At 47.1% G+C, this 16,010-nt stretch overlaps 1 pseudogene; it reads left to right on the forward strand.

Moving 5' to 3' along the window:
- Window positions 1-5,273: 5,273 nt before the first annotated feature.
- LOC122421233 lies at window positions 5,274-15,841 on the forward strand (annotated as a pseudogene).
- The last annotated feature ends 169 nt before the right edge of the window (window positions 15,842-16,010 follow it).

The following is a 16,010-nucleotide window of genomic DNA, read 5'->3' on the forward strand; positions in this document are numbered from 1 at the left end:
TAAGTCTGTGAGTCTGTTTCTGTTTACAGATTAGTTCATTTGTATGAATTTACGGATTCCATCTGTAAGTGATAAATTCCCCTTTCCCTGACCTCACTCAGTATGCTAAATCTCTGGGCCCACTGATGCTGACAATGGCATGTTTCAGTTGTTTTTGGTGGCTGAGTGTGTTCCAGTGTCTCGATGGACCAGTGATTCGTTTCTCTGTTGATGAACATTTTGGTTGATGCTGTCTTGGATGTTATCAATAGTGCTGCCCTGAAAAGAGGGGGGTGAACCTGTCCTTTTAAATCATGATTTTCTCCGGATCTAAGGCAAGGAGTGGGCTTGCGGGATCACGTGGGAACTCGACAACTGCTGTTTTAAGGGCTCTCCACGCTGTTGTCCTTGGCGCTGCACCCACCCATTTACATCCCCGCCCGCAGTGTGGAGGACTCCATGCCCCCCACCCCCCAGCAGCACTAATCTTTGTAGATCTTCGGCATGATGGCCATTTTGAGTGGGATGAGCTGATACCGCGGTGCAGTTTTGAACTGCATTTTCCTATAATAGTGACGCTGAGCCAGTCTGCACGGGCTTTATGTCTGTCCGGATGCCTTCTTGGGAGAAGTTTCCATGTAGGTCTTTGGCCCACTTGCCTACTTGGTTGTTTGCTTTCTTTAAATTGAGCTGAAAGAGCAGTCTGCATATTTTGTAGATGGTTTCCTTGTCGACATCCTTCTTTGCAAACATTTCCCCACGTGTTGGTTGCTTTCTTTTTGTTGCACGCATGTTGGGGCGGGTCCAGACGCTAGTCGGGTGTGAAGAAGAGACAGGGTAATTGGCAAAGGCAAACAGACCCGGCAGGACGGTCCTGGCTGAGGGTCTCCACCTCCTCTTCCCTGGCTCCTCATCCAGGACGGCCACGCCCTCTCTGCGTGTATCTCTGCCCGGTTTCTGTCCTAAACAGACTCTCCTCCGCCTGCTCGCCCACATGGCTATGCCGTGTCTCCAAAAGTGAACTCTGTACCTCTTTTAACAGGTTTCTGTCTCTTTGAAACGTTCATCGTTTCAGCGGTCACTTGGCTTCTCGCCCCTGGCCCCTGCTGGTCTGACGGCGAGGACTCCTGGTTCTCATCCGGCTCCCCAGGTCCAGTTCCTCACAGGGAACCACGACTGTCTTCAGCACCGCTCACTGCCCCTTCTCTCCGAGATCATGGTCATCTTTTTCCTCACCGAGGCTGGAAAATGTAATTTTGATCATATTTTATGGCAGAATAATACTGCCTTTCGTGCCTGTACCCCCTCTTCTTTATCCATCATCTCTCCTTCTGCACACAGCTTGCAGCTCTGACTTGTCTATCCTTCCCAGTGCAGTCATCCACGGCATGCAGGTGTCATCTAATGTCTGCACAGGAGTGGAGCAGATGATGTCATAAAACTTTCTATATGTCTGTATTTTTAAAAATGTGTTTACATTTGACTTCTGCTTGGCAGCATGTATCAGTTTCTGAATTACCGACAGTCCACACTTAATTTATATTTCGTAGAGTGGATTTCCTATTACGAGGTCTTACTGAGGACATGAGGAGGCCTAGTGAAGACCAGATTCATGCTTTATGAGGACGAGAGTCACGGCTTAGAGAAAGAACATTCAGGCTGCAGTGTGGACGAGAGTCGGTCCTCGGTGCGGAGCACAGTGAGACTGCAGTGTGCGCAGAGTCAGAACTTACGTGCGGACCGGAGTCAGGCCGCCGTGTGTGCAGAGTCAGGTTTAGTATGGACCAGAGTCAGGCCTGAGTGTGGACCAGAATCAGGCCTGAGGCAGGACCACAGTCAGGCCTCAGTGTGGAAAGCAGAGTCAAACCTCACTGTGGACCAGTCAGGCCTGAGTGTGGACTGGAATCAGGGGTCAGTGTAGACCAACAGGCCTCGGTGTGGACCAGTCAGGCCTGAGTGTGGACCAGAGCCAAGTCTTAGTGAGGCCAGAGTCAGGCCTCATTGTGGGCAAGAGACAAACCTCAGTGTGGATCAGAGTCATTCCTCAGTGTGGACAGGTCAGGCATCACTGTGGATCAGAGTTAGGACAAGTGAGTACCAGCATCATGACTAAGTCAGGACAGGGCCAGGCATTAGTGTGGACCAGAGTCTGACCTGAGTGTGGACTAGAGTCAGGCCTCAGTGTGGACCAGAGTCTAACCTCATGGTGGAGCAGAGTCAGGGCTCTGAGTGTGACCAGGGTCAGGCCTGAGTGTGCACCAGGGTCAGGCCTGAGTGTGCACCAGGGTCAGGGCTCTGAGTGTGCATCAGATTCAGGGCTCTGAGTGTGCACCAGAGTCTGACCTCAGGGTGGAGCAGAGTCAGGCCTAAGTCAGGACCAAACTGTGGGTCTGATCCCACCACAGAGGCCCGCAGGGGCATGTCCACACTCAATATGGGGCGGGTCCCTTCCCTTTTCGGCCTGCAGGGAGCCTTCCTGCCCTGGTACGGGGAAGTCTTCTTTGACCTCAGTCACTGGCACCTTATCTCTTGACTCCAGCAGGGCTCAGCTGCTGCCGCTAGTTTTGTCCTTGAGTGGAGCTTCACTTCACTTGACAAACATCAGCTTCCAGCCCAGAGGCCCCTCCACCTCCTACCTCAAACCCCTCTGAGAGACAAGAATCCCAAAAATCTTCACTGGGAGGCTGATGGCGAAGGTCTGTCTCCTGTAGCTTCAGGCTGGCATGGGCTCGGAGACCGCACCTAGCTGGGCCATGGAGCTCTTGCCCTGTCTCATTCAGGGGCCCCAGGGCGACTTCTGTTGTTATTCCCACAGGATCTGTTCTGAGGACTGGCTGGAATCTCTGCATCACCATCATCTTGATGTGAAACTGTAGTAATCTGAAAGAGACAGATTTAACAAGTAGATTTAAAAAGGCAGGGGCCAAAGATCAGTAAAAGGATTACTGTGACCAGGGGCCCAAGCAGGAGTGAGAACCAGGTTATGGTTTTTAGAAGTCTGATCCTGGTCCAATAGAGTCAGAGCTTGTGCTACCCTGTCCAAAGGAATGGAAACTTCTGCTGTGGTCTCACATATTTCTGGTGTCATTTTTATTAGCCCAGAACAACTGATGAAGGTGTGACAGGCCACTCAACTTCAGAAGTAGCTGGAGAAGTGACAACCTGAACATTAATATACAAAATTGATCTCATTTATTTCCAGAAGAATAAGCTTGAATTCCATTCCACACCTGGTACCTCAAGGAGACTTGCAGGCTTATAGCCAGTTATCTACTTTTATCTAAGTCGGTTTTAACCTTTGATGTATTATTAACACATATACCAAAGCATCTTTCCAACGTTCCTTTTCTGCAAACCTTTTGTCACCTTCTAGATCTGTATTAATTTGTTCTGTTTTTTCCCCACTTACAAATAACCAGCTGTAGAACAGATTATCATTACTTTTTACAACAGAAACACCTCCAATCTTTTATATCTTCTTTCACTGACAACATGTATCTTTACCTGCTTTACGCACTGAAATCTTTTCCTTGTCACTTTAGTAGTAGCTTTGATTCCATATTATAATTTTTAACCTTTAAAAAACCTTAACGCCTAGTGAAAACCAAGAAGAAAGCAATTGTGAATTGTTTGTCATAGTGGCATTCTCTGATTAGGAAACTCAGGAACATATTTTAGAACCTCTAAACACATGTATTTTTCCAAAGTACAATTTATTTTTTCTCAGTGTAATACAAGGCATGTGTCTAGTGAGCCCAAACATCTTTAGGTTTTTTCCTTGTATTTAGAATTGTTTGATTTGTAATGCTTACTTTTCTTTAAGCGAGTTAAGGAGAGCTTATTTACAAATTAACCTCAATGATATTATCCAAAGACAAAGACCCACAGCGAGGCACACACAGATCCAGGCAGACAGAGGGCTCATGTTGTTTGGTCACTCGGTCGCGTCTGACTCTTTGCGACCCCATGGGCTGTAGCCTGCCAGGCTCCTCTATCCATGGGATTCTCCAGCTGAGAATACTGGAGTGGGTTGCCATTTCCTGCTCCAGGGGATCTCATAGTTTTCCACTAAAGATTTATTATAAAATGTCTTTTGCCCCTTTTCTTTTTCTTGGCTTGAATTTCTACTAAATTACCCAAGTTGAAGTCTCAGGTAAAGTGGGCTGTGTATCTCCCAGTCAAGATAAGAGTTAACTTCAGGCTTTTTTCCTGGCATATTTTTGCTTTCTCAGGGTCAGAATTCTGCGGGGGGTGGGGGGGTGGTGGGGAAGGAGTTCAACAAGCCAGCTTTTCCTAACTGCACATGCAAAAGGAACTGGTTTTCAATTTCAAAAAAAGTTTCATTTTAAGCCATTTTCTCTGGAGTCTAAAGAATATCATGGCCATCCAGTGTCAAAAAGTGTCGCCTCTCCTGGCTGTGGTCATCGCTTCACAGCTAACATACAGCCCAGACGGTGCTCGGATTGGCCCCAACAGGAGGAGCAGACAGGCCGATAAGGTGCTGCCCCGGCAGGGACTGTCCCTCTGGGAGCCGGGGTCTCAGTCTGATCAGAAGGGTCTGGAGGAGGAAGGGACCGGGCCGGAAGGGGAAGCTTCGTTCTTTTCCCACTTTCTTCTCCTTCCTCCACCCCAAGAGGAGTTAGGAGTCAGAGGGGGTTCTTGAGAAAGTTAAGAGGGTTTTTCTGATTACAGGAGGCACAGAGCAGGAAAATGATCAAAGTGGAATAAAGTCCTGGACATATCGGAACCGCAGCCCATTTTCCTGTGTCAATAAAGATGCCCAGTTTCAGGCGTTCCCCCTGCCCCCCACCCCGATCCACCAATTTAAATAAAGGCCAGACACTGTCACAGTCAATTCTTAAGGATACACTCCAGGGGTGTTTCTTTTGGCTCAAAAAGGGATCTCCCCATGTTGAGTGACCTCAACTGAGGACAGAGCGTGCTCCTAGAAATGTCCCCCAGCGCCCCGGACACATTCAGGAAGCGCCTGGAGGGAATCTGGAGGGTCCCCCGAACTCTGACTTCATGCTTGACGGGGCTTTGCGCGTCCTCTCCTCCCCCACCGACTTCTAACCGGAGGTCTCTGGTCGTCCTTGGCACGCCGTGCAAGGCGTCTTTTTTCCATCCCCCACGAGGACAAGCGGGCCGATACGGAGCGGTCGGCAGGCGTAAGCTTCCCAGATAGCAGATAATGCCTGGACGCAGACCGTTTGGAAGGGCCATCACAGTTTAGGGGCCGCAGTGGCCTGGCGTGGGGGGATCTCTGGAGGAGCTGGAGTGGGCCGCGGTGGAACATGCCAGGGGGTCAGGACCCCAGGGCTGCTCCTGAGCGGCTGACAGCGCGCTTGCAGCGGAGAGGCTGCAGTGAGCCCTCCCTCGGAGGCGGAGAGGATTGGGTAGAGAAGGGACCTTTTGTGCCAGAGACGTGGGAAAGGAAATCCCAGACGCGTGGTGGAGAGAGTGAACGTCAGGAGCCTGCAGCCAGCGGTCTGGGGAGACCTGCGGAGGAGACTCCGGACCAAAGGGTCTCGGAGGGAGAGCAGTGAGCCGTCCTGAAGACACATCTTAGCGCCCTGCCCAGGGACTGAGCCTGGGCAGCCTGGATGCAAACCAGGAGTCCCGCGGTCAGACCGCCAGGGCCAGAGGCTAGAAGCAAACTGGCCCTGGCTCTCGCCCACGTTTGAAAGCAAGAATGTTTCAAGGATGCAAAAGCTGTAAGCAAAACAAAACAACAGGTACGACATTTATTATTAGAGACAAAACACAGGAGAGCACCCAAAGCGGCAGTTCATGTGTTTGAGTCAGAGGCCGGGCGGAGACAGACACCCGCGGGGAAGGGGCCAGGCTTCCCCTGAAGCTGGGGAGCACAGTGGGAGGTGACGCGAGCCACTCACGAGGCCCGTCCTGGGTCTCCACGCCGGGCACCATCTGTCTCTCTCCCCATCTGACCAGTCCAGGACCTGCCCCCCAACATGCACGCGCAACTTTTTGCCAAGACGGATCCCACCGCAGAGGCCTGTGAGGGCAGGCCCACACTTATGGGCTGCGGCCCCGACCTTTTCGGCCCCCAGGAGGCCTTTCTGCTCTCTTGCGGACGAGGAAGTTTTCTTCCTTGACCTCAGGAGCGGGCACCGTATCTCTTAACCCCAGCAGAGCTCAGCTTCTGCCACTAGCTTTGTCCTTGGAGTGTGTGGGGAGAACAAAGCTTCAGTCTTATTCCACTTGATAAGCACAAGCTGTCCAGCCCGGGGCCCCCGCTATCTCCTACCCCAAAGTAAGTCAGAGCGAAAAAGACAAATATATTAAGATATCGCTAGCAGGTAGAATCTACAAATTCATGCAAATGAACTAACTTGCAAACAGAAACAGGCTCACAGATGTAGAAAACCAGCTTATTATTTTTAAAAAAGGGAGGAAAGATACATTAAGAAGTTGGGATTAACATATACGTACTGCTATATATCAAATAGGTAATCAAAAAGACCTACTGAATAACACAGGAAGTCTACTGAACACCCTGTGGTCTATACGGGGAAAAAATCCCCCCAAAAGAATAGACATATGTCTATGTATAACTGAATCAAGTTCCTGTACACCAAAAACAAACACGACATCAGAAATCAGGTCTAGTCCAACAGAAAATAAAAATTAAATTACCAAAAAAAAGAAAAAGGTGGAGCATGAAGAAGTGCTGCCACCTTGCGGTCACTTTTGGTAACAACAACCGAAAAGCCTGTGTTGATGGACACAATATTCACTAGGCCTGCAGGGACATAAGGAAAAAACACCCATTCTCAGCAAATGTCCTCGGGCAGGTCCTGGAAAAAGAATTCAAAACAGGGCAGACGGTCAAGAAGCCCACCCAGAGAGGTAAGTTTTACTCGCAGTCTTTACAAAAAACTACATGAAAAGATTTTATATCTCAATCTTACAGAAATGCAAATCAAAACAACTGAGGTATCACCTCACTCTGATCAGACTGGTCTTTGTCCAAAAGCCTTCGAACGATAAACACTGGAGAGGGTGTGAAGAAAAATAAACCCTCTTACACTGATGGCAAGGTAAATTGTTAACAGCCAGGATAGAGGCTAGGGTGGAGGTTCCTGAAAAGAGAATGAAACTATGTCACTCCCTAACTCCATGCAGAAAAATATACTCGAAATCAATCAAAGATCTAAATGGAGGACAGATGCTGTAAACCTCTTGAGAAAAATACAGGCAGAACACGCTTTGATATAAATCACAGCCAGTTCATCTTGGATTCACTCTTGCTGCTGCTGCTGCTAAGTCGCTTCAGTCGTGTCTGACTCTGTGTGACCCCACAGACGGCAGCCCACGAGGCTTCCCCATCCCTGGGATTCTCCAGGCAAGAACACTGGAGTGGGTTGCCATTTCCTTCTCCAGGATTCACTCTTAGAAAGATAAAAAACTAAACTAAACAAATGGGACCTCATTAACCTTAAAAGCATTTGAGCAGCAGGGTAAATCACAAATGAAAGAAAAGACAACCCACAGAACTGGGGGAAAAAATGTGTTTTCAAACGGAGATACAAGGAATTCATCTCCAAAACAGGCCAACAGGGCTTGTGCAGCTCAGTATCAAAAACCAAACAACCTAATAGAAAAATGGACCAAAGAGCTAAGTGGACATTTGTCCAGAGAAGGCATCCAGGTGGCCATAAAGCACATGCAAAGATGCTCAGTGTCCCTAAGCACTAGAGAAATGCAAATCAGAATTTCAATGAGGTATCACTTCACACCAGTCAGCATGGCCATCTCAAAATTTCGACAGCAAAAAATGCAGGAGGGGGTGTGGAGAGAAGGGAACCTCCTACCCTGGAGGGGAGTGGAAATCAGTGTATCCACTCCGAGAACAGCGTGGAGGGCCTTCCAGACACTCAGCAACAAAGTGCCACGTGACCCAGCCATCCCACGCCTGGGCGTGGATCCTGACAAAACCAAATTTTCAAAAGATGCCGCACACCAACAATCATGGCATCACTGGGTAAATCACCAAGATACAAAAGAAACCAAAATGGAGAGGGACAGGTGAATGCATAAAGAAGCTGGGGTACAGGTTCACAAAGCGGCATTACCCAGACATAAAAGATGGAAGAATGCCACTTCCAGCCGTGGGGAAGAGCTAGAGACGGTCACACCAGGTGAAGTTCAGTGAAAGAAAGAAAGACAAGCATCATATGTTATATTTCTGGGTGGAATACAAACATGGAAACAAATGAACTTCTTTACAAAACAGAAACAGCTTCACAGATTTAGTAAAGAAACTTACTGTTACCAAAAACAAACCATGGGGTGAGGGAGAAATTAGCAGGTTGAGAATAACACATATACACCACTATTAACAAAAGAATCCACAAGGACCCACTGGGAGCACAAGGAAGCCTGCCCCACAATCTGTAATAAACTATATCTGAAAAGAACCCAAAAAGAACATATATACATCTACATATAAATTAAGTGGCTGTACATATTAAAAAAAAAATCCGCAACAACGTAAATCATCTATACACTCAATTCAAAATAAACATCAAAGAAAGAAAGAAAGAAAGAAAGAAAGACAAAGGACTGATGACCCTGTCGCCCTCAGGCCTTGGGGACCCGGGCTGGTGTCACGGCCCTGGGGCCTGAGCAGGCTCAGGACCCCCGGCGGGACTGTCCTGGGGCTGAGGGCCCTGGGCAGGCTGCGCCCGCAGTGAGCGCCCCGCCGGACCTGGCCTTCCTGTTCCCCTCTGCCTGAGCCCACCGTCTCCAGACCCAGGGGTCTCTCCTGCAGCAGAGCCAACCCTAGCGCCCCCAAAGGACGGTGGGGTCTCTGGGCTCCGTGTGTCCTGGGGGTGGGGTTCCCACCTCCAGCCTCCTTCCTCTCCACCCAAGGAGGACAGCTCCCGCTGCAGAGCGGTGTGCCAATCGCTGGGATTTGTCCAGAGGGATAAAGGCTAAGGGGGAAGAAGGAGACACAAGCCCTTGATGTATCCACCTAATACAACCCGGAACAGGACTCGCCCCGAGGCTCTGGCTGCCCAGGTAACCGGAGTTGGGCGGGAAGAAATGCTGCCGCCTTGTGGCCATTCCCTGTAACAACCCCTTGAAAACCGGTGCTGATGGGCCCAATGTTCACCAGGGCTGGAAATGACACCTGCCCTCAAGAATGCCCTGGGGTAAATCGCCGGAAAAGAATTCACAACAGGGCTGACTTCCACGAAGCCAACTTCAAGAGGTTAATTAGCCTCACAGGTAGAAGGTAAAAAGCCCATGGAAAGACACTCAGCATCAATAACTATTAAGGAAATGAAAATTAAAACTAGGTTGAGGTGTGATCTCACACGGCTCAGAACGGCCATCCTCGAGAGATTTTCAAAGATTAAACGCTGCCGAGGGCGAGGGGAACAGGGAACCCTCCTCCACCGTGGGCGGGGTTGTAAATGGGTGGGTGTAGCCAGGAAGGAAAATATTTGGAGGCTCCTTAAAACACACAGTAGAGAGTTACCACTTTTCGGGAAACCCCACTCCTTGCTTTTATCTGGGAAAAGTCCTAATTCAAAAGGGCACGTGCACCCCTATTTTCAGGGCAGCACTAGTCACAACAGCCAAGACAGAGCATTAACGGAAATATCCATCGATAAATGAAGACTAACTGGCCCATCTGTACACTGGAATACACTCACAAATCGGAAAAAAAAAAAAAAAGAGCGAGAGAGAGAGAAGGAAAAATCCCATGGGCAGCAGCAGGGATGGACCAAGAGATTATCATCCTAAATGAAGTAAAGTGAAAGTGAAAGTGAAGTCGCTCAGTCGTGTCCGACTCTTCGCGACCCCAAGGACTGCAGCCCACCAGGCTCCTCCGTCCATGGGATTTTCCAGGCAAGAGTACTGGAGTGGGCTGCCATTGCCTTCTCCTAAGTGAGGTAAGAGACGGACAAATATCACGTAAAGGGGGAAGCCAGAGATTCATGCAAATGAAATAACTTGCAAATAAAACAGACTCAGTTAAAAAAAACAACTCATGATTACTTTTAAAAAATTTTGTAGGGAGCGATACACTAAGAGGTTGGGATTAGAATGTGTGAATTACTACATATCATATAGATAACTGAAAGGACCGACTGTTAGCACAGGGACGTCTATGGAACACTCTGTGATAACCTATGCAGGAAAAGACTCCCAAGAAAATAGATACACGTCTGAGTATAACTGAAACAAGTTCCTCTTCACCTAAAACAAACCCAACTTCAGAAATCAAATATCCTTCAACAGAAAATATAAATTAAGTTACAAAGAAAACAAACAAACAAAAACAAAAAACAAAAACTGGAGCACGAGGAGATGCTGCCGCCTTGTGGCCGCGTTTGGTACAGCAACGGAAAAACCTGTCCTGATGGACACTTAATATTCACCCGGTCTGTGAGGACATAAGGAAAAAGCAGCCGTCCTCCACAAATGTCCTGCAGTAGGTCCGGAGAAAATTCAAAACAGGGCAGACCGTCAAGAGGTCATTCTAGAGAGGTCAGTTTTACACTTTTTTTTTTTCTTAAGTCATATGGAAACCTTTTAACATCAAGTAATTTTAGAGAAATGTGAATCAAAACTACAACCAGGTATGAGGTCACACCAGTCAGAATGGCTTTTGTCAAAAACTCTACAAACAGTAAATGGTGTTTGGAGAAAATGCAATTCTCCTACGCTAATGCTGGCAATGTAAATTGTTAACAGCCGAAACAGAGGACAGCGTGGAAGTTCCTTAAACTAGTGAAAAGTGAACCTAATTATGTCCCTCCCTAACCCCATACAGAAAAAACACTCCAAAATGATTAAAGAGCTAAATGGAGGGATGGATACTCTAAACTTGAGGAACATATGGGCAGAACAGGTTTTGAAATAAACCATAGCAAGTTCTTTCTGGTTTCACTCTTAGAATAATACAAGATAAGACAGAACTCCACAAAAGTAACCTTATTAACCTCAAAAACTTTTGCACAGCAAGGGAAACTCTAAACAAACGAAAAAGACAACTCTCAAAATGGGAAAAAATGGTTACAATCCAGTTTAAAAACAACTTATTCATCTCCAAAACATGCAAACAGTTCATTCAGCTTAATATAAAAAATAATCAACTCAAGAGAAAAATAGGCCAAAGATCTAAATAGACCTTCATCTTAAGAAGGCATCCAGATGGACATAAAGCACGTGAAAAGACGCTCAGTATCACTGTTAGAGAAATGTCGATCAAAACTGCAAGGAGGTATCAACTCACACTGCTCAGAATAGCCATCCTTCAGAAGATCTACGAGGATGAAACACGGCCGAGGCTGACGGGAACAGGGACTCCTCCTGCTCTGTGGTTCAGTTCAGTTCAGTTCAGTCGCTCAGTCGTGTCCGACTCTTTGCGACCCCATGGACGGCAGCACTCCAGGCCGCCCTGTCCATCACCAACTCCCGGAGTTTACCCAAACTCATGTCCAGTGAGTCAGTGATACTATCCAACCATCTCATCCTCTGTCGTCCGCTTCTCCTCCTGCCCTCAATCTTTCCCAGCATCAAGGTCTTTTCCAATGAGTCAGCTCTTCGAATCAGGTGGCCAAAGTATTGGAGCTTCATCTTCAGCATCAGTCCTTCCAATGAGTATTCAGGACTGATTTCCTTTAGGATGGACTTGGTGGATCTCCTTGCTGTCCACTGGACCCTCAAGAGTCTTCTCCAACGCCACTGTGGGTGGGGATGTAAATGGGTGGGTGCAGCCACGAAAGAAAACAGCATGGAGATTCCTTAGGACAGTAAATACAGACTTACCACCCGATCCGGCAAGCCCACCCCTTGCCTTAGGTCCGGAGAAAATAATAATTTAAAATGATACTTGCACCCATACTTTCAAGGCAGAACTGTTGACAATATTTAATAGTCTACTGAATACACTGCAAGAACCTACATGGGAAAACCCCAGAAAGAATAGATATAGCCTATGTATAACTGATCAAGTCCCCGTAAACCTGAAACAAACACAACGGAAATCAACTCCACTCCAACAGGAAAAAAAAAAAAAAAAAAATTAAATTAGCCAAAACAAAGCAATCAAAACAGCGGCGCATGAAGAAATGCTGCCGCCTTGTGGCCGCTTTTGGTAACAACAACAGAAAAACCCGTGCGGATGGGCACTTGATTTTCACCAGGCCCGAGGGGCTGTAAGGGGAACAAACCAGTCCTCAACAAATGTCCCGGGTAAGTCCGGGAAAAAGAATTTGAAACAGGGCAGACGATGAAGAGGCCAATCTTGAGAGCTCAGTTCTACTCGCACTGTGTTTAAAAAATATCACATGAAAAGCTTTCGATATCATGAAATGTTATAGAAATGCAAATCGAAGCTACAGTGAGGTGAATCAGTTCACACCAGTCAGAATGGCCTTTGTCAAAAAGTCTACAAACAATAAAGGCTGGGGAGGTTGTGGAGAAATGCGACCCTCCTGCACTGATGCTGGGAATGTAAGTTGTTAACAGCCACGATGGAGGACCGGGTGGAGGTTCCTTAAACAGCGAAAAGTGAAAGAATTTACATCTCTCTAACCACTTAAAGAAGAAGAAACTCCAAATCGATTAAAGAGTCAAATAGAGGCATGATTCCTCTAAACCACTTGAAAATATATGCAGAACAACCTTTGATATAAATCACAGCAAGTTCTTTTTGGATCTATGCTCAGAATAATTCAAAATAAAATAAAACTGAAAAAAAGCACCTCGTTTACCTGAAAAGCTTTTTGCACAGCAAGGGCAACCAGAAAGGAAAGAAAAACGCAAGCCTCAGGATGGGAAAATGTTTGCAACCGAAGTTAAAGACAGGGGTTCACCTCCAAACATGCAAACTCTGCTCACGCAGCTCAAGATCAGAAAAACAGTCAGCCCAGTAGAAAAATGGGCCAAGATCTAAATGGACACTTGTCCAGGAAGGCATCCAGATGACCAAAAAGCACAGGAAAAGATGCTGAGCGTCACTACTAGAGAAATGCAAATCAAATCTACAACCAGGTATCACCTCACGCAAGTCAGAATGGCCCGTGCCACAAAGTCTACAAACAGTAAATCCTGGAGAGGGTGTGGGGAAGCGGGAATGCTCCGCCACTGATGCTGGCAATGTCAGTTAACAGCCAGGTGGGGAATCCTTAAACAAGTGCAAAGGGAATGAAATTAGGTCTCTCTGTAACTACAGACAGAAAGAGAAAACTCCAGATCAATGAAAGAGCTAAATGGAAGGACAATACTCTAAACTTCTTGAGGAAAATATACGCAGAACACGATTTGATGTAAATTGCAGCAAGTTCATTTTGGATCAGCTCTTACAATAACGGAAAACGAAATAAAACTCAACAAAAGAGACCTCATTAACCTCAAAAGCTTTTCAACAGCACAGAAAACCCTAAAGGAAAGAAAAAGACAAACATTAAAATGAGAAAAGAATGTTTGCAACCAAATTTTAAAACAAGGAATTCCTCTCCAAAACATGCAAACAGCTTATGCTACTCAATATGGAAAAAAACAATCAACCCAATGGAAAATCAGGCCAAAGATCTAAATGAATATTTATCCAAAGAGGGCATGCAGATGGCCATGAAGCACATGAGAAGATGCTCAGCATCACTGTTAGAGAAATGCCACTCATGGAGCGAGGTATCAGCTCAGACCTCACAGAATGACCATCCTCCATGAGATTAAATCCTGCCGAGAGTGAGGGGAGCAGGGAGACGTCTTACACTGCGGGCGGGGAGGTAAATGCGTGGGTGCAGCCAGGAAGGCAAACAGTATAGACAGTCCTTAAAACACTGAGTATAGAGTTTCCACCTGTACTGGCAAGCCCAGTACCCCTTGCCTGAGATCCAGAGAAAATCATAACATAGATACTTGCTCGCCTATTTTCAGGGCAGCACTACTGGCAACATTCAACACAGAGGCTGAATTAAAATGTCCATCAACAGAGAAATGAAAAACTGCCTTGGAAGCAGCGTGGATGGACAGAGAGATTCATCATACACAGTGAAGTCACTCAGAGAGGGAAGGGGAAATATCCTATCACTTCCAGGTGAAATGTATAAGCTCATAACATAGAAGCAATTTATAAACAGAAACAAACCCACAGAGTTAGAAAACCAACTTATGATTACTGAAAAAATAAAACTAGGGGAAAGAAGACATTAAGAGGATAGGATTAACATATCCACACTACGTATTGTCAGATAGATAATCCAAAAGGACCTCCTGAACAGCACAGGGAAGTCTACTGAACACTCCGAAGAACCTATACGGGAGAATTCCTGAGAAAGAATAGATATGTCCATGTATAACTGAATCAAGTTCCTGTGAACCTAAGCCAGAACAACAGACATCGGCACTACTTCAAAGGAAAACAGAAACATACAAAAAAAAAAAAAAAGAGAGAGAGAGAGAGCCTAGAGCATGAAGAAATGCTGCCACCTTGTGGCCATCTTTGGTAACTACAACTGAAAAACTGGGCACTTAATGTTCCCCAGGCGGGAGGATTTAAGGAAAAAACACCTGTCCTCAGCAAACATCCTGGGGTAGGCCCTGGAAAAAGATTAAGAACAGGGCAGACAGTCAAGAGGCCACTCTGGAGAGGTCAGTTTAACTGGTCACACTGCTTTTAAAAAAAATTAGTGGAAAAGTTTCAATCTCCTGAATCTTTTTTTTTTTTAACCTCCTGAATTCTTAAGAGAAATGCAAATCAAAATAACAATAAGGTAACACCTCTCACCGGCCAGAATGGCCTTTGTTAAAAAGTCTACAAACAGATAACCACAATGATGTGATCACTCATGTAGAGCCAGACATCCTGGAATGTGAAGTCAAGTGGGCCTTAGAAAGCATCACTACGGAACCGCCAGGTGGTGTCCGCTCAGCCACTGGAACCTTTGTGTGGGAGCAGGTCGGGATTGGAATGAAGCTCATCCTGAGTGTTCTGCCTGGACACCCAGCTCCACAAGGCTGAGGAAGGCGCCCTTCTCACCACCATCTCTTGTCATGAGCCACCGAAAAGCTGTTAGGAAGTCGAGCAGGGGTCAGCCCGCAGGTGAAAGGACCAGACAGAGAGGTTTTAGAGGAAAGTAGCTGCAACAGGTCAAACAGAACCCAGCACCCCTATCGTGCGGCGTTTCACAATTGATGATTTTGAAATCGGGCGTCCTCTCGGCAAGGGAAAATTTGGGAATGTGTACCTGGCTTGGCTCAAGAAAAGCCATTTCATTGTGGCCCTGAAAGTCCTCTTCAAGTCCCAGATAGAGAAGGAAGGACTGGAACACCAGCTGCGCAGGGAGATTGAAATCCAGGCGCACCTCCAACACCACAATATCCTTCGCCTGTACAACTACTTCATGATGCACGCCGGGTGTACTTGGTTCTAGAATATGCTCCAAGGGGTGAGCTCTACAAGGAGCTACAAAAGAGCCACACGTTTGATGAACAGTGTACCGCCATGGTAATGGAGGAGTTGGCAGATGCTCTGACCTACTGACATGAAACAAAGGTGATTCACAGGGATGTTAAGCCAGAGAACCTGCTGCTGGGGCTCTTGGGTGAGGTGAAGATGGCAGACTTTGGCTGGTCTGTGCACACACCCTCTCTAAGGAGAAAGACGATGTGTGGGACGCTGGACTACTTGCCCCCAGAAATGATTGAGGGGAGAACATACAACGAGAAGATAGATCTATGGTGCCTAGGGGTGCTCTGCTCTGAGCTGCTGGTGGGAAATCCGCCCTTTGAGAGCGCCTCCCATAGTGAGACCTACAGAGGCACCCTCAAGCCGTGTGCCAAAAGGAGCCGCAGCTGGGGAGGTGATGCCGAGTAAACCTTTGGCCCTCTAGCAAGAGACGTACTAGGCAGAGTTTAAGGCTACACAGGGAGGGGCGGGAAGATCTGGGACTCACCACACAGCCCTGGTAAAGAACCAGGTAAAGAACCCGCCTGCGACGCATCAGACCTGGGTTCAATCTCTGGGTTGGGAAGATCCCCTGGAG

This window comes from Cervus canadensis, chromosome 18 (assembly GCF_019320065.1).
Source record: "Cervus canadensis isolate Bull #8, Minnesota chromosome 18, ASM1932006v1, whole genome shotgun sequence".
NCBI lineage: Eukaryota > Metazoa > Chordata > Mammalia > Artiodactyla > Cervidae > Cervus > Cervus canadensis.